The sequence below is a fragment of the Elephantulus edwardii genome, unplaced genomic scaffold (assembly GCF_000299155.1).
Source record: "Elephantulus edwardii isolate Elephantulus edwardi_28Jun2011 unplaced genomic scaffold, EleEdw1.0 scaffold00226, whole genome shotgun sequence".
Lineage (NCBI taxonomy): Eukaryota > Metazoa > Chordata > Mammalia > Macroscelidea > Macroscelididae > Elephantulus > Elephantulus edwardii.
In genome coordinates, this window is record NW_006399976.1 from 3,121,774 (window position 1) to 3,131,771 (window position 9,998).

Consider the following 9,998-nt stretch of genomic DNA (forward strand, 5'->3'; position numbering starts at 1 on the left):
AGCTGCTCATGCCCAGGACTCAAAGACACGAGGGATGCCTCTCCCACCCCCAGACACTGAGGGAGATCAGCCTTTACACCCTCAGCCTTCACCTTTGAAAAGCTTACTGCCTGGGGTTCTCTACTGGAGGAGCAGTACAGGTGACCAGAAGCATGGGAGAAGTAATGCCCTTATGAGGAAAGTTCTAATCCAATGGCTGATGAAACTGGTGGGTAAAGACTCCACCTTCAGTGAGAATAAGACCCATCTGAGGTTTGTGCTCATCCCTGCTTCCCAGGGTTTAGGGAGTCCACTCCACCTGCCTGGCTTCTTCTGTCTCCCCTTTCTCTTTCACTTGTAATAACTGTGACCACGACCCAAACAAAGTGCTGTTAACTAGTCATTGAACGATTCCAATTCATGATGACCCCAGGTGTCAAAGCAGAACTGTGCTCCATGACCTTTAGGGGTGTGTGTGTGTGTGTGTGTGTGTGTGTGTGTTATGTATGTATGTGTGTATGTATGTATGTATATATGTATATGTGTATGTATGCATTATATGTATATATTTTTGTATATGTATGTATATATCTTTATATACATATATATTTATAATTTTTCATTGTGATTTTAACGAAATTTTATAGAAAACTTGGATTTCCATTTATTCATTATTACACATTTTCTTCCCCTACCCACCCCCAGTTCCGTTTTCTTTTTTAAAAAAATTCATTTATTGTTGTGTAATTTGTACCACTACCACCACCACCCCCTCCACCCCAGACCATTTTGCTATGCACCTCTTACTCTGGACTGTTGTCATGTAAATAATGCCTAATCACATATTAATTTTAAATAGTTCTTTCTCTCATCTGTCCCAATGCAGTGTTCATTATTTATCCCTTCTATTCTTAGTTTCCCCCCAGTCCCCATGTCAGTCCTGTTTTATAACAGTGGCATGATGGCTGGTTTTTCAGAAGTGGATCATTACCTCTTTCTTCAGAGGCGCTGCGGGTTGGACTCGAACCACCACCCTTTTGGTTAACAGCTGAGTGCATTAACCATCCAACTGAATCCCCCTTGCTGTTAAGTTGGCTTTTACTCATCATGACCCTGTGTGTGTGACCAGGCCTTTCTTGGGAGGAATTTCTGGGTGTACTTGAAACACCAAGCTTTTGGCTCGTGGTTTTGACGCTTAATTGTTTGCACCATCCAGTGACTCTTCCTGAGGCAAATCTGTGCATCAGAGTCAGCTCCTGGATGAGCTAAAATTGATTGGTGAGCAACAATAATGATAACAGAGTAGACAAGTACGACAGTGTGGTGGTGTGCTGTGCACTATGCTCGGGATGGATATAGAATTTTAACTCAGCCCCAGGACAGAGGTACGATCATTCTCGCATTTTCCAAATGAGGAAGTGGTTCCAAGGGAGATTGGAAAAGACCTCCTTTGGCCACCATAGAACCCAAACTCCAGCACTTTTACCTCAGGCCCACAAGCCTCAGCCAATCAAGAAAGAGATCCCTGAAAATGCCCGCATTCTGCCTTCATGTCTTCACTCCTTCCTAACAAGGAACTCTCTCTGCTCCTACCTCCTTGAGCAACACAGGTGAGCAAACTGCCTGCATTCAAGGGTCTCACGGAGCCTCAGCTCCCATGGTGTCCCCAACTTAGAGTCCTAAATTCAGGTCAATGGGCTCTTGCACCAGCCAATGCCAAACTATATCATCCATCCATACAAAAGAAATGCTTTTTTCTACTGAGGAAATAGCTAGGTAGATCTTCACCAAATTAGGTAAATTCCTTTGGAGTGACCTAACTCCTAACACAGACTGCGTAGTGTAGGTCTCCTTTGGAAGACCAAGATAGAAGGAGGTATGGGAACAGGCAACCATGCAATCTGAAGAATAAGGGACTCACAAATTCTAGGCAAATTCTCTGGAGGCATGGAAATTGTGCATCCCGTGAAATGTTCTTTTTACATGGGCAGCTCTGGGTAGTAAGCGCCATAGAGAGTTACTGCACGTATTTCTTTCTTTGCCAACTAATGGTGGCTAATGTGTCAAATGCGTTAATGGTTGTTTACCCAATGAGGACAGAGTGGGGTGGAGCTTCCCGATTAAAATAAGCTTGGAAGGAGGAGTGGCATCCACTCCTGTAATAGGTGGCTTCTGGAAACCCTATGAACCTGGAGAGAGGATGAAAGACATCCAAGCGTTGAGGACTCTACTTCATAGGGTCACTATGAGTCGCCTGTGACTCGACAGCATTTAACAACAACAACAACAACAATGATTTGTCTAGGGAGTGCTGGTGGACTAGAGCATAAATAAGGAGGTGTGCCACTAACTCCCAGGTCATTCCTCTCTGGAAGTTCGAGTCTACCAGTGGCTCCATGAGAAAAAGATGGACAAGCTCCTCCCATGATATTTGCAACTTTATTTTTTTTTAACTCAGAATTTTTTTATTTGAGGTATGCTTGTTCTTTCCTTATTCCATGATAGTAGCATAGCCATATACAACAAATTTTACAATAGAGAAAACTTTTCATAAAAATATCTGCCTTGAACCACATTTTTAAAATTCTTCAATGGTTAGATATTTGCAACTTTAAAAACCCAAAGAAGGGTCACCCATGAATCCATTTTTGCCTTGACATCAATGAAGTTTTTTTTAATTTTGGATACTTTCTCTAAGGGTGCCCCAGCACAGTAGTTAAATGCATAGCTGTTAATCAAATGGTAGGCAGTTTGAGTCCACCAATTGCTCAATGGGAGGAAGATGTGGCAGTTTGCTTCTGTAAAATATTTACATCCTTGAAAATCCTATGGGGCAGTTCTACTCTGATTTGTCCTAGAAGTCCTCCATGGTGTGGCTAGTTAACACTCATGACTGCTAAACCAAAGACTGGAGGTTCGAATCCATCCAGAGGCACGTTAGAAGAGAGTTTGGCACTCTACTTCCAAAAGATGATCTGAGGAAGCTCTGGTGATGTAGAGAGGGGCACTGCTAACCCAAAGGTTATGCCTCTCTGGGAGTTTCAACCCCCCAGCCTCTCCATGGGAGAAGAGGGGCAATCTCTTCCCTGTAATTAACAGCTTTGGAAACTCAATGGAAGTTCAACTCTGAGTTGGTTCCAACTGAATGGCAACGGGCCTTGGTCTTACATATCTGACTCTGTTCTAGGCTTTGGACTGGAGTGTGAGCAAAACAGACCCCTGGCCCAGTGGGGGAGATCATTAACAGACAAGCACATGACATAAAATTAAGAGTTGTGAAGGAGGGCAGATAACACCAGCCTCTCAAAACACCAGGTTCTAATCCCTAGGACCTGTAAATGTTACCTTATACAGTAAGTTCTATGCAGCTGTGGTTCGGTTGGGGATCTTGAAATAACGAGATGATCCTGGATTATTCAGTGAGTTTCAGATGTAACCAAAATGTCTTTAGGATAAAGAGCACGAACGTAGACACAGATGAGAAGGCGCCGTGACGATGAAGGCAGAGATGGAGTGATGCACTCCAGGAACCACTGGACACTGGAAGAGCCGAGGATAGAGTCTCCTCTAGGGTCTTCAGAGGGGGAGGGGCTCTGCTGACACCTCACTTTTGGTCGTCCTGTGGAACTGATAGTCAACTTCTGGCCATCAACAACTGTCAGAGAATAAATTATGATGTTTTACCATTAAGCATTACCGTGTGCTGTTTTACCATTAAATATATGGGCATTCATTACAGCACCTGCAAGGGAATTAATACGTAAGTTAAGAGGATGGACAGTAATTATTTCAGTGGCCCAGGATAGCCTATCTCTGGGAAGGGGTATATTGGCAAGGAGCTGAGAGAAGTAAGGAACCTAAATTACATCGACTTTCTTATTAAATGCCTGCATACATACATATATGTACACACACATATGCTTGGCTCCCCAATCAACACTCTTGGCATTAGCAGTCAGGAAATCAAATGGCAAATTGCACTGGGGAAATCCTCTATCAGGGACCTCTCAAGAGTACTGAAGAGCAACGATGTCACTCTAGATATTAAGGTGCACCTGATCCAGACCATGATCTTCACAATTATTTGATATGCATCAGAGAACTGGATAATGACTAAGGATGACAGAAGAATCAATGCCTTTGAGTTGTGGTGCTGGAAAAAAGTTTGTAACATACCATGGACCACCAAGAGAACAAACAGGTCTGTCTTGGAGAGGGTGAAGCCAAGTTTCTCCTTGGGAGTAAAGATTTTGAAGCTCCATCTCACATACTTTGGGGATATGGCCCAGAGGGAGCAGTCCTTGGAGAAGGACATCATGCTCGGAAGGATGGAAGGACAGTGCAGGAAAGAAAGACCCCAGATGAGATATATTGACACAGTTACTAGAGTAATGGGACTAGATGTTTCAGAGTCAGTGAGACTGGCTCAGGACAGGGCAGGCTTCAGAGCTATTGTACATGGGGTCACTATGAGTCACGGGTGAGTCAACGGCACATACCAACAACAATATACATTCAAACACACATATACACACACTTACACATGTGCACATGCACACAAATTCCCACAAACTCTCTTGCACACCGCTGTTGCAGACGGACCCTCTCTCTGATGTGCCTCCCATGTCTCAGGATCCAGAATAACAGGTATTGATGAGGCTGTGGAGAAATTGGAGCCTTCCTCCATTGTTGCTGGGAAAGCAAAATGGTGCAACCACTGTAGGAAACAGTTGGATTGTTCTTTAAAAGGTTGAACAGAGAATTGCCTTATCACCCAGCAATCTCAGTTCTAGACATTTACCCAGAAGACATGAAAGCAGAAACACAAATAGAAATTTGCACATCAGTAATTTTTTTTGCAGCGCTTTGCACAATAGCCAAAAGATAGAAAGAACTAAATGTCAAACAATAGGTGAATGGATTAAAAAAAAATGTGACCCATCCAGACAATGGAGTATGACTCAGCCTAACTATAAATGGAGTTCTGAAAACTGATACAACACAGATGACTCTTGAAAACATGATGTGGTGTGAAATAAGTCTGTCACAAAAGGCCAAGCATTGCATGATCCCATTTATGAGAAATCAGCAGATGTCTAGAAATCAAAGGTCATAAGTGGTTACGAGAGGTAAGAAGGAGGAAGAAAGGAAGAGTCATTGTTTAGAGAATATTGAGCATCTGTTAATGGTGGTGCAATGATTTGGAAAAGGATAACAAGAGAGGTTGCACAACTTAAAGAATGCAATAAATCTCACTGGATTGTGCATGTAGAAATTGTTGAGTTGGCAAATGTTTTGTTTTATATATATATATACACAATTAAAAATAATGAGATGCTATTAAAACAAAAAATGAAACCAGATCATGACAATTCTTGGTTTAAATTCTCCTGTAGCTCCCTAGTACACCCGGAATGAATTCCAATTCGTTGCCTGGACTGCAATGTCCTGAATGGTCCAGTCCCTGCTGTTCTCTCCAATCCCGCCCCCTCCCTTGATTAACTCCAACCACTCAGATCCTTTGGTTATTCTTACAAAGAAAGAGTTCTTTCTCACCTCAGAGCCTTTTGTGAGTGCTGTTTCCCCCCTCCAGGATGCCTTTCCCCCAGCTCAGCCCATGACAGTTCCCATCCATCCTCTAGGTCCCAGCTCTGCCTTGACATTCCCATTTCTGTCCATGCCACTCCCCTCACTCACCCTGGAAGCACTTGCTTCTGAGCACCTTTTGTATATGATACAGTCATTTATCTCTTCCCATTATCTCTGAGAGCTAGTTGGGGTTGCTTCTAGGTGAAGTCACAGCACATATACTTATTATTATTGTTATTATTATTGTCATTAATTATTATTATTATTAATTATTATTTGCCATCAAGTATAATATGACTCACAGCAACCCTATAAACAATAGATCTGAACCTTGTCCTATCCTGTGCTGGCTTCACAATCTCTGACACACTCAAGCCCATTGCTGCAGTCACTGTATCACTCCACATGGTTGAGGGTCTTCCTCTCCTTCGACATCCTGCCACCTTTCCATGCACAATGCCCTTCTCCAAGGAACAGCCTCTCCAGGATACATGCCCAAAGTATGTGAAATGATACTTCCAAAGAGCAATCTGGCTTCATCTTCTCCTAATATCTGTCATTCTTCTGGCAGTCCATGGGATATTCAGTACTCTCCTCCAACACCACAACTCAAAAGCATCCATTTTTCTTCTGTCGTCCTTACTCATTCTCCAGCTCTCAGTGGGACAGCAAATTATTGAAAAGACCATGGTCTGAATCAGGTGCACCTTAGTCCTCAAACCAACATCAAATCCTGGCACAAGATAGGCCTTCCTGAAGGATTGAGATGAGAAGAAAACAGAGCGAGAGAAAGTGCCAGCTCTAAGTGGATGCGAAGAGTCACGAATGAGGGAGCTGACGTCCCTTCTGCACACATACACACACAGACATGTACACACGTGCACTTACATACATCCATACTCACACACATGTATGCACAAACACACATGCATGTGTGTGCACACAGAGAGATGTGTACACATGCATTTGCATACATCCACACACATGTATCCACAAACACACACATGCACACACACCATCAGCAAGAGTCCTAAGCCTGAGTTGTGCCCGCTTTGCACCGCATGCCAAGCATGAGACAAAGCCATTTCCAGGACAGACAGCATAGCTAGGGTTCCTGATGGAGACTCTTTCTGGGGTCTTCAAGTTCTTCATCTGCAAAGTAGGCATAATAGCAAGAGGTTCATAAGACAGTCATAGGAGAAGCTCAATAAATGGGTGCAATGGAGGAGTCTTCTATCTTTTGCCTCTGGATTCCTCTGGATCTCCAGACAAGTTTCTTTATGTCTGACAACCTCAGCAAGAGGCTTTACAAAAAAGGAGTCACTACAAGAAGAGTTCAATCAGGCAGCATCAACACCCTTGGTACCAGCAATCAGGAAATCGGGAGATGTATTGCACTTGGAAAGTCTGCAGTCAGGGACCTCTCCAAATTATTGAGGAGTAATTATGTCAGTTGGAGAAATAAGATGCATATGATTCAGACCATGGTCAATCACTTGCTGTGCATCTGAGAGCTGGACAATGAATACGGATGAAAGAAGAATTGATGCCTTTGGTTGTGGTACTGGAGAAGAGCACTGAATATCCCATGGAGTGCCAAAAGAACAAACAAATACGTCTTTGATAAAATGCAGCCAGAGTGTCTCTGGAGGCCAAGATGTTGAAGCTTTGGCTCACATCCTTCAGGCATGTTGTTAGGGGGGGCTGCTCCTTGGAGGGGGACATCATGCTTGAATAGGTGAAGGGTCAACGAAAGAGAGGACGACCCTCGACCAGGTGGACTGACACAGCAACTGCCACATTGGGCTCTAGTGCATTAAGAGGAGTGAGAGGATGGCAAAGCATAGGACAGAGTTCCGATCTGTTGTTCAGAGGATCTCTGTAGTTCATGTTTGCCTCAGCAGCACCTAACAACAACAACAAACAAAAAGAGTGTGCCATGATCTTTTCCTCGAAAAGTGAAACACAGATGCCATATGACCTAAGAAATTCCACTCCTAAAAATGTACCCAAAATAATGCAAAGCAAAGATTCAAACAGATGCATGTGTACCAACGTCCCTTATAGCACCATTCATAATAGCCTGTTGGCGAAAACAATCTAAATGCCCATGGCATTGCACGGTCCATCTCTACTCATCCCAAAAAGACGTGGAATCGTAATACATGAACCAACATGGATAAGCCTTGAAAACAACCTGCTGAGAGAAATATAGCACAAGGGGACAAGTACTGTATGATTCCATGTATACAGTATCTCTAGGATGGATACATGCTCCCAGAATGTAGATTAGTAGTTTCCAGGGCAAAGGGTAAAGAAAATGATAGATGACTGCTAATGGGTCCGAGGATTCCTTCTGAGGTGATGAACAGGTCTTGGAACTAGATAGACGTAATTGTTGCACAACATTAGGGCTGGAATAAATGTCGCTGAATGATGCTGTCTTACCACGGTGAGTAGTGAATTTTTGTTAGATGAACTGTGCCTTATTTTTTTTTTTTTGAAACGTGCTAAAGGAATAAGTTTTGAAGCCCCCACAATGAATGAACACATTTCTAACGTTCTAATCTGACTTTCTAAGGTCTAACTTTCACTCTGCATCTTCCTGGCCTTTGATTTCCTGTACCACGAGCACCTATTGCCCATTCAGAAATATGTTTTCATGATTCATAAAAGCTGTTGTGAGGAAAAGAATCAAAAATAAATTCCGACAAGGGTACCAAGTTGCCGTCTGGAGTGTCGTAAAACATCCTGATGAGCATGATTAATGTCACTGAGTTCTATAGTTAAAAGTGAAAACATTTTTATAACAATGTTATCACAATAATTCATAAGTAAATAAATTAAGATGTTTCTACAAGGGGTACATATCCAGGCAGCTGATGATTGTTCTCTTACATGATCTGGGTGTAGCGGACACATGTGCGTTCAGTTTATTCAAATTGTTCAAAATCTCTAGGCTGTGTCCTCTTCTAGAGCCTGCGTGTCTTACTTCTATTACAACCTTCCATTAAAAAAAAAATACAAAAGAGAGCTCCTTTGGGATTTTATCATCCTTTAAGATGTGAGGCTTTGACTCAAAATGCGGCTCTGCCCCTCCCCAGATGAGCAGCCTTGAATGACTCATTCTCAGTCTCTGAAGCTGAGCCATCGTTCTCAGCCTCTGTTTTTTGATCTCTGAAATGGGTTAATAATGGCAGGCTTTCTCTTTGAAGATTATTTGAAGCAGTTCTGTGAGATAAGGCCAGATACTACCTAATATTTTATACATGATGTATTTTACTGCTATGTGATTATTAATATTTTTTTAACAAAAGCAAGGCAAGCGTGGTGAAACCCACAGGGCGGCTATGATGATTGTCAGGCCCCTGTCACACCCCAGACACTCAGGGACAGTGACTCCAGCAACCCGCCCAGCAGAGGCACTTGCCCCCCCTGCCCTGATGGAGTTAGCATTACCTGGCTGTGGAGTGCCAGGTGACTGACAGGCCCACGCCCATGGGACACAGGTTTGTCAGGTTGGACCAGCCATCAGTCAGAGACTTATTATACAAGGAGAGTGGCCTCCTGAGAGTGAATGCAAGACATGGATGCTAGCAGCACCAGAACAGCCAGCTCCAGTGCTGGCCCTACTGCCCTCCGGCCGGGCCCTCCCCATCACCCCACTCCCAGCCTGTCACCAAGGCACCCCCCACCCCACACTCTGACCATCAAGGCAATATGACACTTGAGCCTGTCATCATCAAAACCCAGTCCCATCCCCACACACTGACATTCCCTCCAAAGTGCCGAGTCCCACTCTGTAGCAGGCCAAATTTCTGAGGGGCTCAGAAAATGCTTCAAGGAGCCCTGATGGCATAATGGGTTCAGCATTGGGCTTCTAACCTAAAGTAAGAGGTTTGAATCCACCAGGAGGGAGGAAGCAGAGGCCGTCCCCTGCTGTCAAGATTGCAGCCTTGCACATTCTATGGGGCACTTCTGCTCTGTCCAACAAGGCTGCTCCAGGTTAGAACTGACGTGACAGGAATGGGAGAAAGTTTCAGGCGACAGTTATGAGGAATGAGGGCAAAGTCAAGTGGACAAACAGGACATCTTCCCCTTCCCCAACACAACTGCAGACATATTTTGTCCTTTTCTGCCTGCAGTTTCCTTGACTCAAGCGAGATCCTAACAGAGACAATTTAGACAACACTATTCGAGATCACGTCAGGGCTGGAAATCCTCTCTCCTCATCATACCCAACCGGGGAGCAGGGGAATCTAAAAAGCTCTGCCTCTTAGCTGTGTGGCCTCTGGCACCCACAGCACACGGGGCCTCCTCTGTGAAACTGGAGCCATGTGACGCACCCCGGGGTCTGTGATAAAGATGCTTGGCTCAATGCCCAGCATTCAGCGAGCCCTCCCAAGGACTGACTGTTATGAGTGTTGCGA